The sequence below is a fragment of the Salvelinus sp. IW2-2015 genome, linkage group LG19, assembly GCF_002910315.2.
Source record: "Salvelinus sp. IW2-2015 linkage group LG19, ASM291031v2, whole genome shotgun sequence".
NCBI lineage: Eukaryota > Metazoa > Chordata > Actinopteri > Salmoniformes > Salmonidae > Salvelinus > Salvelinus sp. IW2-2015.
In genome coordinates this window covers 3619545-3642561 of record NC_036859.1, presented here as the reverse complement: position 1 = coordinate 3642561, position 23017 = coordinate 3619545, and the positions used below count along the sequence as shown (strand labels likewise).

The 23017-nt window shown below is 42.8% G+C and overlaps 2 long non-coding RNA genes and 1 pseudogene across 4 annotated transcripts in view; 2 read left to right on the top strand and 1 right to left on the bottom strand.

Moving 5' to 3' along the window:
* The window catches only part of LOC139029367 (mitochondrial coenzyme A transporter SLC25A42-like), a 5668-nt pseudogene extending 2669 nt beyond the window's left edge, over nucleotides 1-2999 (top strand).
* A 14466-nt stretch (nucleotides 3000-17465) lies between these two features.
* Nucleotides 17466-23017, bottom strand: part of LOC111979524 (uncharacterized) — a 38112-nt gene continuing 32560 nt past the window's right edge. For 2 of the 3 annotated variants that reach the window (XR_002879341.2, XR_011481563.1), the window contains one exon: nucleotides 17466-18981. This is a non-coding gene — a long non-coding RNA (uncharacterized lncRNA). Of the gene's footprint in view, nucleotides 18982-19319; nucleotides 19485-23017 lie in introns of all 3 variants that reach the window. The other variant, XR_002879342.2, reaches the window with a different exon arrangement.
* Nucleotides 21793-22305, top strand: LOC139029340 (uncharacterized). Its single transcript, XR_011481653.1, has 3 exons — nucleotides 21793-21870; nucleotides 21910-22210; nucleotides 22249-22305. It is a non-coding gene; the product is annotated as an uncharacterized lncRNA (long non-coding RNA).

Sequence of the window (23017 nt, the reverse complement as noted above, 5' to 3'; positions counted from 1 at the left end):
TCATCTTTTTAAGTGGGAGAACTTGCACAATTGGTGGCTGACTAAATACTTTTTTGCCCCACTGTAGGACACAACTGCTCCCACGCCATGGGGATTAGCATCACAAGCTAGTTGGATGGGTGACGATGGCTTGAAGTGTGTCTGCTTCAGATCTCACGAGTGTTCCCTTGGTTTTCACGAATGCTTCCTCGTATTGTTCTGTCCATTTCCGTGTTTTGTCCCGATGAAGCAACGGCTTCAGCTTCGTTGTTCATCTTGGAATGAAGCATCAGTAGTAATTCAGTAACCCCAGGAAAGAACATAGTAGGCTGGAGTACTTTTGTCTCGGGGCTCTCAATGAATCATCTGAGGGTGATACGTCAACCAGCCATCATTATCGTAGAGCACTCAATTGATTCACTTTATATGTGTGTGTGTTGTATTGACCTGCTCCCTTATTAATACMTGAATAAAGATTTAGTTTAAGTATAACTCTGACCTGTGTGGTAAGTTTGTCTCTCCTCATTTTATAGTAAAGAAATTAACCACCACACTTTCTCTTGCTCAACAGCATGAAAATGTCTCTCTTTCGTTGGAATGTCTCTTTCTTGTTTTCTCTGAGCTCTTTGTGTTCCGCTTTGCCACGGCGGAAGCATGTGCCCTGATTTCCCTCTCTGATTTTGAGGTCAGACGACTTTCAGTCAATAGTCTCTCTTGTGTAGCTTCACTCTGCAGCCCACACAGACTAGTAGTCTGCCTTTTAATGGTGTCATTTATAACACCATTAAACTCGGTGCTCTGATGGTTTGTTTAGCAGAAACTATTGTCACTGATGCTCCCCTTCCTCATTTCTTCTGTGGAACCCAGATCTATCAGCAATAACTAGTGGTTTTKGTTKAMCATTTAGAAAGTAACCTAGCCAACCCTGCGCGCACACATACTCACACTGACAAAGGCTGGGTTATCTTCCGACATGTTTTTAAAACTTTTCTTCCAAAGCAATGCGAGTGTTTTTTTTGTCTTTATATTGGCTGCTGTGCGAGACATCTCAGTAATGGAGTGAATGAGGAGAGGAGGAGTGGGATGAACTGAGCCAGTCTAGTCAACTGGACACACAGCCTCCCCCAGCTCTTCTCTTGTTTTTTCTCTCTCTCCTTTTCCTTCTCTCTATCCTCCCCTCTGTCCCTCTCTCTCGCTGTGCTGGCTGGCACATCATTAGATGTTAKAACTGTATTCCCATTAGTCCGGTGTTTCAAAGCCTGTGTGCTGAACAAATTGTTTTTTCCTCAAACTGTTTGCTCCTCTAACTAGACCTGTATGATTAGCTGTGTCAGTCTCTTACCAAGGCTGGGCCCATTTTCTAATTTGTTCTGCCTGAACTGAGTGGGCAGATGTTGGCCATTTTATATCATTCTTATGCAAGCCAAGCTTATTGATCTACTGCAACTCAAACGAGACTTGGTTCAGCTAGGGAGAGTCTGTGGGACCAGGGCAGGCGTGACCTGCAGTGATGCATGTAGGGATAAGTTGGATGGATAACTACATTCGAAAAAGGAGGGGTGGTATGCAGGCTTGGAATAAATCAATGTAACAGCCTGAAGGTGTTTGGACTTGTAGAGTTACAATACGTGTTTTTTTTGTTTTGTTTGTTTTTTAAATGTCATGTTAACCTAATTCGATAACGACATTTTGTTTTGAATGAATAAAGGAACTCCCAGACAGGGAAACCTCAGTCCTATGCGTTTGACTACTTATACATACATTGACTACCTTGACTACTTATGCATAATGTACATGTTTTTTTATTTGTAGTTATCAATTTATTGACAATTTTGGTCATGTTTGTCCCCTCCTGCTCTCTGTCYGTCCATCTGTCTGTGCAGKGCCTGAAGCCCCAGACGCGGTCCGCTCCTCTCCGGGGCCTTAGCTGGAGCTCTGGCCAAAACCGCTGTGGCCCCGCTGGATAGAAAGAACCAAGATCATCTTCCAAGGTAGGCGGTCACACTTCTCACATGCTGAATAGTCAGCATTCAATTATTTATTTTTGTCATACATTTGTATCTTTGTATTTCCTTCATTATAGTGTCCTCAGAGATTCTCTGCCAAGGTGAGTTGTTTGACCTATRTACTGTATAAATTGTATAAAATACCTTTTGATTCACCTTTGTGACGATGATGACTATTAACCCCATGATATGTGCACTACCTCCAGGAGGCGTACAGGTTGATCTACCAGACCTACCTGAAGGATGGCTTCCTCAGCCTGTGGAGGGGCAACTCTGCCACCATGGTACGGGTCATCCTCTATGCTGCTATCCAGTTCTGTGCCCATGACCAGTACAAGAGACTGCTGGGAGGAGACTGCGGCTTCCAGGGCAAGTGAGTACCCATCCATATCTTAACTCATCTAGTCCAGAGCCTCGTTTTTTTTCCCTAGGTTCCTGCCTTCTTTGGAGTTTTTCCCATCCACTGTGCTTCTGCCACTGCATTGCCTGCTCTTTGGGGTTTTAGGCTGGGTRTCCGTAAAGCACTTTGACAACTGCTGATGTAAGAAGGGCTGTATAGAATACATGTGATTGATGATTGAGATTAGGGACCTCCGAGGCCCTGTGGAACACACTGGAAGTGTCTTCCCCCCCCCCCTTTAGTATGTAATATGTCTACTGTGTTCTAGAGCCCTGCCGCCTGTGCCAAGGTTACTTGCGGGCTCCATGGCCGGTACCACAGCTGCCATGCTCACCTACCCACTGGATATGGTACGAGCCAGGATGGCCGTCACGCCCAAGGAGATGTAAGATATCTAGCCCTACCCCCTGAGAGCACACACACACACTGTTTGTGGTGCTGGGAATAACTCACACTTTACATCCCTCCCTCTTTCTCTTCTCAGGTACAGTAACATCATGCATGTGTTTGTGCGGATCTCTCGTGAGGAGGGTTTGAAGACGCTGTACCGTTTCTTCACCTACGAGACACTCAAGAAAATGCATGCAGGTWCTGTACTTTCTCAGCTGATTTAGCTTGTCTATTCTAGTGCGTGGCTACTGTTATATTTAAATCTAAGGTAGCCTACTATCATTCTGTCATGAATCATGTCTCTCTATCACCATTCCCTGTATCTCTGTTTCCGTCTGTGTTTCCCATTGTGCATACCACTTTGCTCCACCTTCTCATGCTCCGAGTTTGTTCTCCGATTATTTTTTCTTGAGTATGTTCTTGAGGACTAGAGTGTGGAACGCATAAAACTTGACATTTGAAAAGCACTGCGCACTCCCCTGCTGCTGCATTACCTTTGACCAATCGAGACAAAACAATATAACGGTAGCTAACAAACTTTTGTACATTGCGCTCTTCCGTACATTTGACCTTTTTTTTTAGCACCCCAAAAACGTAATACTTCCAGGTCAACTGTAATGTGAATACCGTTGTGAAGCGCAATTTCTCCCCTTTCCGGCAAAATCAATGACAGGACCTTCATGCTGCCCGTCTCTGCGTGGTTGACGGCGGCAACGGAGCTCCGCCGGGTCTTTTTAAAAATGGTGGGTGGGGAAGCGAAAGCTACTGAGTGATAGTGAAAGGTTGGATTCGGGGTAAACTTTGAACATTGATATATTAAAGACATGATAGATCAGACGCATATAAAGGAGTGAGAAGTTAATGGTTCTCAGTAGTAAGACAACTAAGCTTGGAAAGTGCTGAGTGCAGGGAAAACAAATTGCATGTGGCAGTACTGATAAGGGGAGAAACCGTTGAAGGCTCATATCACTTAGTTCCCTGCTTAGTAAGAAGGATGCAATGTTTAGAGATAAGGAGGAGACTCCACCCGAAGTGGGTTATGAATACCACCACGGGGGAAGCCATGTCTTTTGTCTGAATACAGCTGTGTCGACCCTATAGGAAGAATTCAACTTGCTTAAGCTTCTCTAGTGTCCGTGAGTTATTTACTCTGAAAAATATGACCCTAACGCGAGATACGTTGTGTGGGGAAACAGCTTTTTTTCACCCGATTTGTCCAACTTATCACCTCTAAAATGTAAATAAAACACTATAAAGAGTTAATACACTGCTCAAAAAAATAAAGGGAACACTTAAACAACACAATGTAACGCCAAGTCAATCACACTTCTGTGAAATCAAACTGTCCACTTAGGAAGCAACACTGATTGACAATAAATTTCACATGCTGTTGTGCAAATGGAATAGACAAAAGGTGGAAATTATAGGCAATTAGCAAGACACCCCCAATAAAGGAGTGGTTCTGCAGGTGGTGACCACAGACCACTTCTCAGTTCCTATGCTTCCTGGCTGATGTTTTGGTCACTTTTGAATGCTGGCGGTGCTTTCACTCTAGTGGTAGCATGAGACGGAGTCTACAACCCACACAAGTGGCTCAGGTAGTGCAGCTCATCCAGGATGGCACATCAATGCGAGCTGTGGCAAGAAGGTTTGCTGTGTCTGTCAGCGTAGTGTCCAGAGCATGGAGGCGCTACCAGGAGACAGGCCAGTACATCAGGAGACGTGGAGGAGGCCGTAGGAGGGCAACAACCCAGCAGCAGGACCGCTACCTCCGCCTTTGTGCAAGAAGGAGCACTGCCAGAGCCCTGCAAAAAGATGAAACCAACCATCTTCCCATTTTCAACTTCCTGGCAGAGGGCTGCAGGTTCTCCTCAAGAATCTGTCTCTAGTGCAAGCGCTCCCGTCCCTGCTGAAGAGAAACGCCTCCACAACAGGATGCTGCCACCGCCGTGCTTTACTGTAGGCATGGTGTTCTTTGGGTGGAAAGATGTATTGGGTTTTCGCCAGACATATCGTTTTGAGTTCAGTACAAAAAGTTCAATTTTGGTCTCATCTGACCACAGCACCTTTTGACACTTGCCCTCGGAATCTACAATGTGCTTTTTGGCAAAGCTCAAACGAGACTTTATGTGGCTTTTTTTTGAGGAGTGTTTTTTTCTTGCCACCCTCCCATAGAGCCCAGATTTGGGGAGTACTTGTGATATTGTGGTCACATGCACACATTGACCAGTCTTTGCCATAAAGGCCTGAAGCTCCTTCAAAGCCACCTTTGTCTTCCTGGTAGCCTCTCTGATCAGTCTCCTCCTTGCCCGGTTATCCAGTTTAGACGGACAGCCTGATCTATGCAGGGTCTGGGTGGTGCCATGCGCCTTCCATTTCTTAATAATGGTCCTAACGGTGATCCGAGGGACAAAGCCTTTGAAATCTTTTATATCCATCCCCTGACTTGTGCCTTTCCACAAATGTATCTTTTGAAAGTACCTTTCTGCCCACAGATGGTTCGTTTCAACATGACAATGAGCCAAAGCAACCGTACAGTGGCTGAAGGACAAGAAGGTCAATGTCCTTGAGTGGCCTAGTCAGAGCTCTGACCTAAATCCCATTGGGAATCTGTGGAATGACTTGAGTGAAGTCCATGAGTGGTCACCATGCAATTTGACTGAGCTTGAACAATTCTGCAAGGAAAAATGGGCAAATATTGCACAGTCTAGATGTGCAAAGTTAGTAGAGACGTATTCAAGAGATTCATGGCTGTAATTCAATTAAAAGGTGGTTCCACCAAGTATTAACTCAGGGGTGTTCACTTATCCAAATAGGGTATATTAGTTTTTTTAAATTTGAATTAATCCCCCCCCCAAAAAAAAGATTAACTTGGATATTGTGAGTTACTGTGTAAATAAAGCTGGAAAAAGTCAGCTTTGATGTGTTTTCATTTCAGGCTGTAAGGCAACTAAAGATGAACATATTTGAAAGGGGGTGGTGACTTTCTATACCCACTGTACATGGATCTGGATCAAATGACTTATTCCAGTCTATTTCCTTACCTTCCATATAAGTTGGATTTGAATTGGTAAACAAATGACTTATTCCAGTCTATTTCCTTACCTTCCATATGAGTTGGATTTCAGTTGTTAATCAAATGACAATGTTTCCCTATCAGACTTAGTTTTGTTTGACTGCTGTTTTTTTAATGACTTTTATACCAAAGGATTTACAAGGGGGTCATTGTAAATAATCCCATTTATGACTAGAGAAGATGGACATTAAGACCATTATTTGGCCGAAGTGAAGTTCTCAGAGGAATTATACAGTGAGTGTACAAAACATTTGGGATACCTGCTCTTTCCATGACATAGACAGACCAGATGAAAACGATGATCCCTTGTTGATGTCACCTGTTAAATGCACGTCAATCATTGTAGATAGAGGGGAGGAGACCGGTTAAAGAAGGATTTTTAAGCCTTTAGACAATTCAAAATCAAATGTTATTTGTCACATGCGCCGACCTTTCGGTCAAATGCTAACTTACAAGCCCTTAACCAACAATGCTTTAAGAAATTCAGAAAAAAAGTGTTAAATAAAAAGTAACAAATAATTAAACAGCAGCAGTAAAATACAATAGCTAGGCTATATTCAGGGGGTACCGGTACAGAGTCTGTGTGGGGGCGATGGTTAGGACCGAGCACGCCCCCATTTTTTTGTAGACAGCTACGAAAAATACAGAAACATTGATTGTGCATGTGTGCCATTCAGTGGGTGAATGCGCGAGACGAAAGATTTAAGTGCCTGTGAACAGGGCATGGTAGTAGGTGCCAGGCGCACCGGTTTGAGTGTGTCAAGAACTGCAACGCTGCTGGGTTTTTCACGCTCAACATTTTCCCGTGTGTATCAAGAATGGTCCACCACCCAAAGCACATCCAACCGACTTGGCACAACTGTGGGAAGCATTGGAATTAACATGGACCAGCATCCCTGTGGAACCCTTTCGAAACCTTGTAGTCCAATCCCCGATGAATCGAAGCTCTTCTGAGCGCAAAAGGGGGTGCAACGCAATATTAGGAAGGTGTTCCTAATGTTTTGTATACTCAGTGGACAATGAATACAGCGGCTGACCATACGCAGCTGTTGCCGTTTGTTTTTTTCACTAACCTGGAATTATGCACACCTGTAGAATGAGTTTTACTAACAGACAGTCATGGGTTAACCTAACACCCAATATGTTTCTCAGTGTTGAGTCCTTATAGTGCATTCGGAAGTATTCAGACCCCTTGACTTTCCACATTTTGTTACGTTACAGCCTTATTTTAAAATKGATTAAATTGTTATTTTTCATCATCTACACACAATAACCCATAATGACAAAGCAAAAACAGGTTTTTAGAATTTTTTKGGTAATTTATTAGAAATTAAACACTGATATCACATTTACATAACTATTCAGTTAGCCTTTTGGCAAACTCCAAGTGGGCTGTCATGTGCCTCCCTGACCAAGGCCCTTCTCCTTGGTCAGGGAGGCATTGCTCAGTTTGGCCGGGTGGGCAGCTCTAGCAAGAGTCTTGGTGGTTTCAAACTTTTTCCATTTAAGAATGATGGAGGACACTGTGTTCTTGGGGACCTTCAATGCTGCAGAAATGTTTTGGTACCCTTCCCCAGATCTGTACCTCGACACCATCCTGTCTCAGAGCTCTTTGGCCAATTCTTCCAACCTCATGGCTTGGTTTTTGCTCTGACATGCACTGTCAACTGTGGGATCTTATATAGATAGGTGTGTACCTTTCCAGATCATGTCCAATCAATTGAATTTACCACAGGTGGACTCCAATCAAGTTGTGGAAACTTCTGAAGGATGATTCATGGAAACAGGATGCACCTGAGCTCAATTTCAAGTCTCATAGCAAAGGTATTTCTGTCTTTAATAAAGCCATTTTGTGGGGAAAAACTCATTCTGATTGACTGGGCCTGGCTCCCCACCTATGTGGGCCTGGCTCCCCACCCATGTGGGCCTGGCTCCCCACCCATGGATGCACCTGCCCAGTCATATGAAATCCATCGATTAGGGCCTCATTTATTTGAATTGACTGATATGAACTGTAACTCAATCAAATYTTTGACGTTGTTGCATGTTGCATTTATGTTTTTGTTCAGTATAGATAAAGAAGGTTGGAGCTGCTGGAAACTATTTCAACAGTTGGCTCCTCGTGAGTATCCCAAGACCCCAGCACTTCCTCATTCTGCTTCTGTAGGAGCACTATGCATGCTGGCTGTCGTTAATGTTCAGAACTATGAATGTATTTGTGTATTATTTGTCAGGTTTGACATTTGCAGTTGATCAATTGTTTCAGCACTATTAGGAAGCACGCCTGATAAGGTTCAGGTGATGTCATTCAGTGCAAGCTGTGATTTAAGCACAACCTACCTTCCGAGTAGTTCACTTGGAGACCAGTTTGAGGTCGAGGCCAGCATGCACAGTGGCCTTTCAGGACCAGGATTGGGGAGCTATGAAAGTCAACACCTCACAGAAAAGGCAACAGACGTCCTTCCCCCACTTTGTACAGCTTTTCTGAATGTGTTCTTCTGTGATGCTTGCACTCTTAGTCTCTTTACAACACAGTTTTGCATTGGTGTCCTGTATACATGGTACTGCTAGCTACTGTGGCTGCTCCAGGTTGAAGATGTCCCTTAGGCACAGATCTAGGATCAACTTAACTTCCCCAAATCCTAACCTTGATTATTAGTGGGAGAAAACGTGAAACTGACCCTAGATCTGTGTCCGTGGACAACTATATTGTACTACCTTTGAGCCTACCTAGCCCGACTGAGGTTTTGTGGTGTGTTCTGTGCTGCATTATGGTAAGTGCTGACTATCCTACCGATCCTTGACTTCAGCTATGTCGTTTACAAAATAGCCCCCAACACTACTCAGCAAACTGGATGTAGTCTATCACAGTGCCATCCGTTTTGTCACCAAAGCTACATATACTACCCACCACTGTGACCTGTATGCTCTCGTTGGCTGGCCCTCACTACATATCCGTCGCCAAACACACTGGCTCCAGGTCATCTATAAGTCTTTGCTAGGTAAAGCCCCACCTTATCTCAGCTCACTGGTCACCATAGCAACACCCACCCGTAGCACGCGGTCCAGCAGGTATACTTCACTGGTCATCCCCAAAGCCAACACTTCCTTTGGCCGCCTTTCCTTCCAGTTCTCTGCTGCCAATGACTGGAACGAATTGCAAAAATCACTGAAGCTGGAGTCTTATATCTCCCTCTCTAACTTTAAGCATCAGCTGTCAGAGCAGCTTACCAATCACTGTACCTGTACACAGCCATCTGTAAATAGCACACCCAACTACCTCATCCCCATTATTATTTACCCTCTTGCTCTTTTGCACCCCAGTATCTCTACTTGCACATCATCATCTGCACATCTATCACTCCAGTATTGTACATATATTTTTCTATTGTGCTATTGACTGTACGTTTGTTTGTAACTCTGTTTTTGTCGCACTGCTTTGCTTTATCTTGGCCAGGTCGCAGTTGTAAATGAGAACTTGTTCTCAACTGGACTACCTGATTAAATAAAGGTGAAATAAAATAGTGCGCTTGGTTGCAAATGTGACGTGACTAAGTCCAATTGCTCTTGCGACTCATTATTTGAAGTGCCTAGAGAGGAATAGTAACTTTTTTTTACTATGTTTGGTAAACATGTACTACTTCACTAACTTTTTGTTGATTGCTTCCATTTTCTAGCCTGGCCTCTGTTTTTCATATATCCTATGGGGCTCCCGAGTGGCGAAGCGGTCTAAGGCAGTGCATCTCAGTGCTATAGGCGTCACTACAKTCCCTGGTTCRAATCCAGGCTGTATCACATCTGGCTGTGRTCGGGAGTCCCATAGGGCTGTGCGCAATTGGCTCAATGTCGTCCGGCTTAGGGGAGGGTTTGGCTGGGGTAGGCCGTCATTGTAAATAAGAATTTGTTCGTAACTGACTTGCCTAGTTAAATAAAAAATAAATACAATTATAATATTATAGAGGAAAACTGATGACTACCTTTGGAGTTCAAGGGACAAACTTCTGAATAGGAGTCTAGAGTTTCTGGCCCTGTTCCAATACGAAGGAGGTGTTCAACCAGGGTCAATGTCTTCCGTTGAACCCATATTTCTCAATGATGAGGGTCAGAATTGAGTACCTGACACTATTCCAAACAATCTCGCGAACCCTTTTCCTTGTTACTTGTGGACTCCACATTGCAGCTATATGGGAGTCTGCAATGGTAAAGGATAGGGGTGAGGGATCGATTTGGAATTAGTACCGAAAAGTGCACTAATGGTTGCTATTAGGATAAGTCGCCTCCAAAACAGATGCTTTTAAGAAATGGTCATAAAACCAAAAACCTCTAGACAATCAGGCAATTCCAAAGCATCATTTGTTTGGTTTGTTTTCTGAGTCAATATTWTATAAAACGAAGACACAAGTTGTTTTTGTGATAGTTTGATGTGACCTATACCAAGACTGAATAATCCATCAGATTCTCAATTCAAGTGAAACTCAATTCTGAAAGAGGTGTGTGATTTTTATGACTCCGAAGTGATTTCTATGTACCTAATGAAAAGCAAAAACATTTGTTCCACTTTATCAGACCTGCAAACAGTATTCATACATGTGACTACACAGACATAACCCGTAGCTGTTRTTTTTAGTGCATTGATGAACTTAACAGTTTTATGAATGGTCATGATTTGTGCCAACATGATTTATGAAACTATACATGGAATCTGTGTACAGTCTTGATTGACGGTGTTCTTCTGAAGAGAATTGTGAAATCTCTGAAATAAAGCTGAATGTTGACAGCTACAGCTGTCTTTTATTTCTCTTATCTTTGTACCGTGACAGTGGGATTCATTTCCAATCCTGAAAATCAAATGGATGGWAAGGAAAAACTGATCCCCCACCTCAGTCGAAAGAAAATAATCTCAGCCACCTGATCTACTCAGCAAATACAAAAAAAAAATCTATCTGATTTATTATTGAAAAAAGGTGCCATTTAAAATGATCTAAACATCAYGTACATCATTTTAAACTGCAAGAAAGACAAACTGGGGTGGCCACAAGAGAGCGCTATATGACTGCTAAACTGGTGGGATCTCGTATCTTGGTTTCATCATACCCAAAGCAATCAAGTTCAAAACGGAACCGTCTGTAGATGGCAGTGTAACACTATTATAGCAAACATGTTTTASTATGGTGATGGCCTTGTGCTTCCTTGGTCCTGCCCTGAACTTGACCTTGACAAAGCTACCATGCCTTAACTCACTACCACTAATCACACCTGGGTCCTTATGGTCTCAAGTAGCCTCTCCTTCTATATAAGGATTCTGAAAGTTGTACTAGTGTGGTGAAAACCTACCCAGTCCCTTTCAAGTAATATTGGAGATGATCACAGAGAGGAGGATGTTTTGAGAGTATTGATCAATCATGTCTTAATTTCTTAATTCAAACCCATACCGTGCACTGTGTCATATGAATGGATGTTGGGTCATTTTAGTTTGGTAAACATCAGCTTTGATTCCAGGTCAAAACACAACCTGAATCTGGGTTGTGTACAGGTGAAGGCAATATGGTCGATGCGGCCTACACCAGATTTCTCCTGTTTCACATCAGTGCAGATGAGACAAGGCGACGAAGCCGCATTAGACTGAGACACCTGTTCCTTCCTCTTGGACTTAATAGTGGGGCGGCAGGTAGCCTAGTGGTTAGAGCGTTGGACTAGTAACCGAAAGGTTGCAAGATCGAATCCCCGAGCTGACAAGGTAAAAATGTGTCGTTCTGCCCCTGAACAAGGCAGTTCCTAGGAAAATAAGAATTTGTTCTTAACTGACTTGCCTGGTTAAATAAAATAAATAAATAGTGAGTGGTGGGCCACCTTGGCCTCCAACCAATCTTAAGTCTCCATTGAGCACTCGTCATCCTAACAGAAGATTTGATTTATTAGGATCCCCATTAGCGGACGCCAATGGCAATAGCTAGTCTTACTGGGGTCCGACGCATAACGAAAAAGACTTTACAATTTACATGCGTTTAAAAACATTAACGTGTGTGTATAACGGAAGTGGGCTGTTGTGGGGAGAAAGGAGATGGGTATGGAAAGAAAGGGATACAAGACGTGGTTGCCATAGGTACTTGGCAGAGTGCCAGGTAGAGGAAAAAACAATGAGCATTTATTCAAATAACTCAGACTGTTGAACCATTCTGCCTGTTTAACCATTCCATGTGCTTACTAAAACCCATAGAAACAACTGCAGTAGAAATCATTGGGAGCATCCACARCCATACTCACCTCTGACTAGTAGTAAGAGGTGAGAAAATAAATGAATTTGCCTTAGCTGTCATTAAAGGATGTGTTTCAGTATATAYAGTGCATTYGGGCAGCCTTATTCTGAAATTGATTAAATAAAACAATTTCCTCATCAATCTACACACAATACCCCATAATGACACAGTGAAAACAGGKTTTTAGTTTTTTTTGCAAATGTATTAAAAACGGATAACTTATTTACATACGTGTTCAGACCCTTTGCCAAAATTGAGCTCCGTGCATAATGTTTCCATTGGTCATCCTTGATGTTTCTACAACTTGATTCGAGTCCACCTGTGGTAAATTCGGTTGATTGGACATGATTTGGAATATATAAGGTCCCACAGTTGACAGTGCATGTCAGAGCAAAAACCAAGCCATGAGGTTGAAGGAATTGTCCATAGAGCTCTGAGACAGGATTGTGTCGAGGCATAGATCTGGGGAAGGGTACCAACACATTTCTGCAGCATTGAAGGAACCCAAGAACACAGTGGCCTCCATCATTCTTAAATGGAAGAAGCCAAACTGAGCAATCGGGGGAGAAGGGACATGGTCAGGGTGGTCATGGCCACTCTGACAGAGCTCCAAAATTCCTCTGTGGAGATGGGAGAACCTTCCAGAAGGACAACCATCTCTGCAGCACTCCACCAATCAGGCCTTTATTGTAGAGCGGCCAGACGGATGCCACTCCTCAGTAAAAGGCGCATAACAGCCCGCTTGGAGTTTGCCAAAAGGCAMMTAAATGACTCTCAGACCATGAGAAACAAGATTCTCTCGTCTGATGAAACCAAGATTAAACTCTTTGGCCTCAATGCCATGCTTCACGAGAGATCCTGCTCCGGAGTGCTTAGGACCTCAGACTGGGGGCTGGGGGCGAAGGTTCACCTTCCAACAGGACAACGACCCTAAGCACACAGCCAAGACAATGCAGGAGTGGCTTCAGGACAAGTCTCAGAATGTCCTTGAGTGGCCCAGCCAGAGCCCGGACTTCAACCTGATCGAACATCTCTGGAGAGACCTGAAAATAGTCAGAGAGGATGTGAGCTTGAGAGGATCTGCAGAGAAGAATGGGAGAATCTCCCCAAATACAGGTGTGCCAAGCTTGTAGCGTCATATCCAAGAAGTCTCGAGGCTGTTTTAGAAGAAGGCTGTAAAGTAACAAAATGTGGAAGAAAGTCTRGGGGTCTGAATACTTTCCAAATGCACTGTAGAGGTAGGTTACAACAAGCAGATGATACAATTGTATCGGAATCTGTCAGGTGCATCTGACAGTTTATGATACACTGCAAGGCAACAGGACTTTATTTATCCCTTGAGGGGCTATCATCAGGAGCAATAATTTATACACTGAACAAACATGTAAACACAAAATAAAACAATTTCAAAGGGGTTACTGAGCTACAGTTTTTATAATGAAATCAGTCAATTGAAATAAATTCATTAGGCCCTAATCTATGGATTTCACATGACTGGGAATACAGATATGCATCTGTTGGTCAAAGATATATTTTAAAAAAGGTAGGGGAGTAGATCAGAAAACCAGTCAGTATTCATCCGTGAAGAGCACACTTCTCCAGTGGGCCAGTTGCCATCGAAGGTGAGCATTTGCCCACTGAAGTTGGTTACTATGCCGAACTGCAGTCAGGTCAAGACCCTGGTGAGAACAACGAGCATGCAGATGAGCTTCCCTGAGACGGTTTCTGACAGTTTGTGCAGAAATTCTTCGGTTTTACAAACCCACAGTTTAATCAGCTGTCCAGGTGGCTAGTCTCAGGCCATCCCACAGTTGAAGAAGACGGATGTGGAGGTCCTGGGCTGGCGTGGTTACACGTGGTCTTTGGTTGTGAGGCCGGTTGGACGTACTGCCAAATTCTTTAAAATGACATTATGGTAGAGAAACAAAAATTACCTGGCAACAGCTCTGGTGGACATTCCTGCAGTCATCTTGCCAATTGCACGCTCCCTTAAACCTTGAGACGTCTGTGGCATTGTGTTGTGTGAGAACTGCACATTTTAGTGGCCTTTTATTGTCCCCAGCACAAGGTGCACCTGGGTAATGATCATGCTGTTTAATGAGGTTCTTGATATGGCACACCTGTCAGGTGGATGGATTATCTTGGCAAAGGAAAAATGCTCACTAACAGGAATGTAAACAAATTTGTGCAATAAACTTGAGAGAAATACGCTTTTTGTGCTTATGGAACATTTCTGGGATCTTTTATTTCAGCTCATGAATCATGGGACCAGCACTTTACATGTTGCATTTATATTTTTGTTCAGTGTATATGCAATACTGTATATTAATATTCCCACAGAACCATCACTGTGCACAGAATACTGCAATGGATGTAAGATGTTTTATGCATAGTCAATCCACCTTATCACTCCACGCTAAAAGACCCGTTACTATCGTTGTTATGGTGATTATGTTAATTAGACACACCAAGGAAAGCAAAGACACACAAGGCTCCCCATTGGCTTCCTGATGTAGAGAAACTGAGCTCATACATAACAGAATTGATGCAGGGATGGAAGAGTCCAGCTCTGTGGATTCCAGCAGTGGGAGAGCCCAAATCCAATGGGATGATTTTTTGGGGGGTGTATTTTATAAATCTRCAGTTCATGTGGCTGTGTGCGCTTTCTGTATCACATGTAGGCTAAGGTAAACCTTTAACAATACAGTTAGAAGGAAGAAGATTCATTTTTCATGTATACATCCAGGCCAAATGATGAATTTGTCTTATGCTGCACTATGTGTTTTTATTTGATGTACTTGCATTTCTGAGAACAACATTTGTAGTTTATTCGAGGATTTTAATTTAATAAAATATAAATGCCTTCTTTACCAGCCTGCAACGTGTAGGCTAATAGGCCACACTAGTTCGTAGGTTATTGAGCTGTCTCATAATAATGAGGTTAACTAATTAAATGGATGTTTGTGTCAGACAACAATACTGGGGAGGATATATTCATGTACAGTATGTGTATGGTCAACACAGTCAGTGGCTACAGAACTACATTAAGGTATGGAATATGACTTGTGCTTTCAGTAAACGCCAAGATGATATAAATTACTTTACATTTAGCATTTGTTTCTTGCCCCAATCGAAATGTATTTAGTCATTTMGACAATAATAACCATACTCTCAGATATTTCTCTTATCCTTCTCATTATTCGTTTTTAATAAACGTCTTCGTTTAGCCTACACGATAAAACGTTTTGTTTGATATGCTACTATTTGATTGACTATGAAGATTTGGTGTCTTGCAATTGATCAAACTTKCTCTTGAAATATGTGACAAATTATGACAATGTTAAAATAAATGTGATCCTTTATGGGAGCATAATTTTGCCAGCCTATGAAAACAATTTCAGCACTGTTTAAGATAAAACGTTGAYGCTTAAATATTTTCAAGAGCTCGATTTTTTTTTTACTGCTAAATGTATTACTTTTTGTATACATATATATCAAAACAATATTTTGAATTCACAAAGTTGATATTACATTGTTTGAACCTTGTTATTAGAAAATAATTAACGCCAGTTGTAGCGATAACATCAACGAGCTATAAAAACGTAGTACAATATTCTTCTAACGTTTTTATACACATTTGACAGATTATATAATAATCCGAATTAGTTTATTTTTTCGCCAAAATGGCGTTAATTGTAGGCGTGGCTTGAGTATATCAGTACAATGTTGGCATTTAAACTGGACAGTAGCCTAGGCCTACCCTTTTTGAAAGTCCGGTTTACCACAAAAAAATACATTTTAAATGTACAATCAATTACATGATTCCCCCTAAATCAACAATTGTGTCGTTGGTAAATCAATTTTTAGCTTAAAGTCGTCAATTAGACTTTCCAAACCATATACCCCAATCGCAAATTGTGGTCATTTAATAACCATTGATTCTAGCACGTTATTTCCCTTACAGTAGCCTACAAATGAAATATCAGTAAAATAATCTTCATAGCTTTAAAATAACTTCTAATTCCAATAAAACGTTCAGACAGTTTCAGTAGAATATATTAATCAACCATGCTTTGTTTTGTGTGTGCTTGTGCTCCATAGGTTTTAAAAAGTATTTTTATTTAACTAGGCAAGTCAGTTAAGAACAAATTGTTATTTACAATGACGGCCTACCCCGGCCAAACCCGTATGACGCTGGGCTAATTGTGCGCTGCCCTATGGGACTCCCAATCACGGCCAGATGTGATACAACTTGGATTCGAACCAAGGACTGTAGTGTTTTACACTGAGATACAGTACCTTAGACCGCTGTGCCACTCGGTACCATGATAGTGTGCACTACTATAATAAGCTATAAAAATAGCCTAATATTAGCACTGACAAGTATCAATGGGCATGGTTCTTGGCCAGAGACAGCATGTTCATCCCTGTTCTGTAGTGATGCCACCCGTGCTCAGCATGGACACTGTGTGGGCAGTCACCCAGCTCACTGAGGCTCCCCTGGGGGTGCCAGCAAAGCCTTACTGGACTGCCAGAGCCAGTTCCAGAGAGATTATACTATTCCTTTCATTCATTGAGATTCTTTGTTCATTTCTATGATCTGCTCATTCTTCATGGCTTTGGAAAGAAGCTGGGTTCTATTGGATGTAGAAGTCAATGTTTCCTAGATTGGTTCTATTGTATATGATGTGTGAAGTGGAATTTGAATTCGAATCAGAAAGTGGTTTTCTTTGCGTCACAATATTTGCATAATATGTACAGTGCCTTCAGAAAATATTCACACCCCTTGACCTTACACATTTTGTTGTGTTACAGCCTGAATTTAAAACTGATTAAATTGAGATTTTATGTCACTGGCCTACACACAATACCCCATACTGTCTAAGTTGAATTATGTTTTTAGAAATGTTTACAAATTAATTAAAAATGAAAAGCTGAAATGTCTTGAATCCGTAAGTATTCAACCTCTTTGTTAACCGTAAATAAGCTCAGGAGTAAAATTGTGCCTAACAATTCACATAAATTGCATGGATTCGGTGTGTGCAATAATAGTGTTTAACATGATTTTTGAGTAACTACCCCATCTCTGTACAATTATCTGTAAGGTCCCTCAGTCGAGCAATGAATTTCAAGCACAGATTCAACCACAAAGACCAGGGAGGTTTTCCAATGGTTCGCTGGGTAAATGGGTAAAAAAAAGCAGACATTGAATAATCCGTTGAGCATGGTGCAGTTATTAATTGCACTTTGGATGATGTATCAATTCATCTAGTCCCTACAAAGATACAGGCGGCCTTCCTAACTCAGTTGCCGGAAAGGAAGGAAATTGCTCAGTGATTTCACCATGAGGCCAATGGTGATTTTAAAACAGTTAGAATTTAATGGCTGGGTTAGGAGAAAACTCAGGATTGATCAACAACATTGTAGTTACTCCACAATACTAACCTAAATGACAGGGAAAAGAGGGAAGCCTGTACAGAATACAAATATTCCAAAACATGCATCTTGTTTGCAATAAGGCACTAAAGTATCACTGCAAAAAATGTGGCAAAGAAGTTTACTTTTTGTCCTAATACAAAGTGTTATGTTTGAGACAAATCCAACACAACACATCACTGAGTACCACTATTCATATTTTCAAACAAGGTGGTGGATTCATCATGTTATGGGTATGCTTGTCATCGGCAAGGACAACAGAGGTTTTTTTGTATAAAAAGAAGCGGAATAGAGCTAAACACAGGAAAACTTGGTTCAGTCTACTTTCCAACAGACCCTAGGAGACAAATTCACCTTTCAGCAGCACAATTACCTAAAACACAAGGCAAAATATACTGTACACTGGAGTTGGTTACCAAGACTACATTGAATGTTGGCCAAGTTACAGTTTTGACTTAAATCGGTGTTAAAATCTATGGCAAGACTGGAAAATGGTTGTCTAGCATTGATCAGCAACCAACTTGACAGGGCTTGAAGAWTTTTTTTACAAATAATGGGAAAATATTGTACCATCCCAGTGTGCAAAGCTCTTAGAGACTTAACCAGAAAGACTCACAGTTGTAATCGCTGCTAAAGGTTACTCGGGGGTGTGAATAATTCTACTTATGTGATTTAGGAATATTTTTACTCCTGAACTTATTTAGGGTGTTGAATACTTATTGACACAATACATTTCAACTTTTCATTATTTGTAAAAGAATTCTAAAAACAATTCCACTTTTACATTATGGAGTATTGTGTGTACGCCAGTGACACAAAAATCTCTATGTAATCCATTTCAAATGCAGGCTGTAACACAACAAAATGTGGAAAAAGTCAAGGGATGTGAACATTTTCTGAAGGCACTGTATTTCTTGGGAGATGATGATCATATGATGACTATCAAATATAGCCACCAGTCAAAACATAATTTGACATTGAAAAACTAAACCAAATAGATACAAAATACTTTCAGAAAACAAAGCACTTTTATTGATCTATTTCTGTTATATTATAACTGTACACAGCATAAATCATATATCATACACACCTCAGCAAAAGATCAGCTTAAAAGCAAAACAAATKATCTGTGATCATTGCTACTTGTTTTCCAAACTAGAATGGCTCCAGAGAGCAACAGTCAGTTGTGAAGAACTGAGGTGAGTGTACTAATTCAATGTCAATATTGTAGAAGCAATTTCTGTRTTGTTATTTTGTCCAGTTTTGCATGTCCATCTTACTCCACATTCTATGAATCTTTATAGCAAGCTTGAAGTCAAAGGACTCCCCCCCCCCTCTTTTTTTCTTAGGTGAACCAATGGGAGCGCTCCACAAGGTCTCATGTGATCCGGTTGGTCCAAACAAGCGACCTTCGTTCTTTCACTCTCACATGTCGATCTGTGTGGACACAAAGACAATGGGTTAGACGATATGTGGCTCTTTCAATTGTTCAGTGCTGGTTATGTGGTTAAAATGATACTGAAACCGCACTTTGGACTGAACACATAAATGCAGTGAGATAGTATTGCTATCAGTCCAATGTGCTAGTAAAGCAGCGCTGATGACAGGGTGGTGATGCAGTGTGTGTGTGCACGCGCAGTGGGTAATGATTGCGGGGATGTGCWTAAGGCATGTGGTCACTGTCGCTGCATGTGTGTTTCTCCCATCTCCTACCATCAGTCCTGTGGTTGGCGTRCGTGTGCGTTTGTGTGTATGGGGGGGTGGCACCAACGAACCCTTATCTCCCAGGGCAGTGATCCCCTCAGTCTGCACAYAGACACAGGTCAGCACAAACAGCCTGTGTGTGTGTCTGTGCTCCACCCCCAACCCCTGACCTCTGGGTGTGGGATGGTGATGTCTAGAGGAAGGGCAGTCAGCTGGGACCCCCTGAAATTACACCTCTGGGAAAACACACACACAATCCCAGACTCACTCAGAGACACACTTCTCTTGTCTGGCTTTTGCAACGTCATGGCCCTATGACTCTACACTGTGATGTTCATAAGGCTAACATCAATTCCTGTTGTATAGGTGTGTTCCGTTCATTACGGATGAGGAATAGTCATAACAATTGGTCCTAAAGGAGGCAGGCATGGCCAGTTTCAAACAATAACTAAATTCAGACCTATGCATTTTGACAATAAACCAATATCCAAATGCAATAGACTAGGGGATATATATACATATACAGTTGAAGTCAGAGGTTTACATACAACTTAGCCAAATACATTTAAACTCAGTTTTTCACAATTCCTGACATTTAATCCTAGTAAAATATTCCTGTCTTTGGTCAGTTGGGAACACCACTTTTCTTTAAGAATGTGAAATGTCAGAATAATAGTAGAGAATTATTTATTTCAGCTTTTATTTCTTTCATCACATTTGATTTTCCCATGATGTCAAGCAAAGAGGCACTGAGTTTGAAGGTAGGCCTTGAAATACATCCACACGTACACCTCCAATTGACTCAAATAATGTCAATTAGCCTATCAGAAGCTTCTAAAGCCATGACATAGATTTGGAAATTTTCCAAGCTGTTTAAAGCACAGTCAACTTAGTGTATGTAAACTTCTGCCCCACTGGAATGTTGATACAGTGAATTATAAGTGAAATAATCCATCTGTAAACAATTGTTGAAAAATTACTTGTCATGCACAAAGTAGATGTACTAACCGACTTACTAAAACGATAGTTTGTTAAGCCCATTTTTTTGTCCATTAAAATAACATAAAACTGATCAGAAATACAGTGTAGACATTGTTAATGTTGTAAATGACTATTGTAGCTGGAAACGGCAGATTTTTATGAAATATCTACATAGGCGAACAGAGGCCCATATCAGCAACCATCACTCCTGTGTTCCAAGGCCCGTTGTGTTAGCTAATCCAAGTTATCATTTTAAAAGGCTAATTGATCATTAGAAAATCATTTTGCAATTATGTAGCACAGCTGAAAACTGTTGTGCTGAATTAAAGAAGCAAATAAACTGTCCTTCTTATACTAGGTGAGTATCTGGACATCAGCAATTTGTGGTTCGATTACAGGCTCAAAATGGCCAGAAGCAAAGCACTTTCTTCTGAAACTTGTCAGTCTATTCTTGTTCTGAGAAATGAAGGCCTTTCCATGCGAGAAATTGCCAAGAAACTGCAGATCTCGTACAAAGCTGTGTACTGTTCCCTTCACAGAACAGCGCAAACTGTCTCTAACCAATAGAAAGAGGAGTGGGAGGCTCCGGTGCACAACTGAGCAAAGGACAAGTACATTAGAGTGCTAGTTTGAGAAACAAACGCCTCACAAGTCCTCAACTGGCAGCTTCATTAAATATTACCCGCAATACACCAGTCTCAACGTCAACTGTGAAGAGGSAACTCCGGGATGCTGGCCTTCTAGRCAGAGTTCCTCTGTCCAGTGTCTGTATTCTTTTGCCCATCTTAATCTTTTATTTTTATTGGCTAGTCTGAGATAAGGCTTTTTCTTTGCAACTCTAATAGGGAATGGGAAAATGGCAATCTTCGTGGTCAATATTTGTGTAAATAAAAACATGTTTAGAAGAAAATCATGGTACCAATCATTGCTTCTAATACACCAGATATATGTCCTTGAACYGATTATTTTAAAAGATGGAGCAGYACTGAGCTAGCCTGCAACGTCACTTCCTGGAGTAGCTCAACGAGAGCAACGTATGTATTCATGAGRCGCCATTTGGCTTCMATGTGCTATTGAGTCTTCACATAGTGACCGATGGCTTTGTCCATTCATATACAGCCATTGCTCTCGGGCCCAATGCCTCTCGTACCCATGGAAGGTGGCCCCCAACAGCATATTGGCCTAATAGATTCAGAGGGGTACAGCCAGCCCCTCCTCTCCCCCCTCAACTCTCACACTGTTGAAAACTTAGACGAGGCTGCTCACACACACCCCACAGGACTGGGGTTGAGGGGACTGGGGGAGAGGGCTGATTAGGGGGTTATCCACCCCACCAGACTGGGTAGAGGGGTGGTTTAGGGGTTTGTCCACCACACCAGACTGGGGTAGAGGGATGGTTAGGGGGTTGTCCACCCCACCAGACTGGGGTAGAGGGGGTTTAGGGGGTTTGTCCACACACCAGACAGGGGTAGAGGGATGGTTAGGGGGTTGTCCCCCACACCAGACAGGGGTAGAGGGATGGTTAGGGGGTTGTCCACCCATCCAGCCTGGGGTAGAGGATGGTTAGGGGGTTGTCCACCACCCAGACAGGGGTAGAGGGATGGTTAGGGGGTTGTCCACCACACCAGACTGGGGTAGAGGGTGGTTAGGGGTTTGTCACCACACCAGACTGGGGTAGAGGGTGGTTAGGGGGTTGTCCACCACACAGACTGGGGTAGAGGGTTGGTTAGGGGTGTTGTCCACCCCACCAGACTGGGGTAGAGGGTTGGTTAGGGGGTTGTCCACCACACGAACTGGGGTAGAGGGGTGGTTAGGGGGTTGTCCACCACACCAGACTGGGGTAGAGGATGGTTAGGGGGTTGTCCACCACACCAGACTGGGTAGAGGGGTGGTTAGGGGGTTGTCCCCACACCAGACTGGGGTAGAGGGTTGGTTAGGGGGTTGTCCACCCCACCAGACTGGGGTAGAGGGTTGGTTAGGGGTTGTCCACCACACAGACTGGGGTAGAGCGGTGGTTAGGGGGTTGTCCACCACCAGACTGGGGTAGAGGGTTGGTTAGGGGGTTGTCCACCCACCAGACAGGGGTAGAGGGATGGTTAGGGGTTGTCACCACACCAGGGGGTAGAGGGGTGGTTAAGGGGTTGTCCACCACACCAGACGGGGTAGAGGGTGTTAGGGGGTCGTCCACCCACCAGCTGGGGTAGAGGGGTGGTTAAGGGTTGTCCAACCCAGACTGGGGTAGAGGGATGGTTAGGGGGTTGTCCACCCACCAGACTGGGGTAGAGGGGTGGTTAAGGGTTGTCCACCAACAGACTGGGTAGAGGGGTGGTTAGGGGGTCGTCCCACCGTGCCCCACCAGACAGGGGTTAGAGGGATGGTTAGGGGGTTGTCCACACACAGACTGGGGTAGAGGAGGTGGTTAGGGGGTCTGCCACCCACCAGACTGGGGTAGAGGGGTGGTTAGGGGGTTGTCCACCAACCAGACTGGGGTAGAGGGGTGGTTAGGGGTGTCCACCCACCAGACTGGGGTAGAGGGTGGTTAGGGGGTTGTCCACCCACCAGACTGAGGTAGTTGCGGTTAAAGGGAACTGTTCTATCAGTACTGCGCCAGATCAACTAGCGTCTATAATATATAAAGAGTTTTCACTTATAAAGATGGATCCCTTCCTTGTTCCTAACACTGTCTCTGGTGGTATTTTAATATGAATAAATGACCCGTGATGCTGTCGTGTGTGTGTGTGTGTGTGTGTGTGTGTGTGTGTGTGTGTGTGTGTGTGTTGTGTGTTGG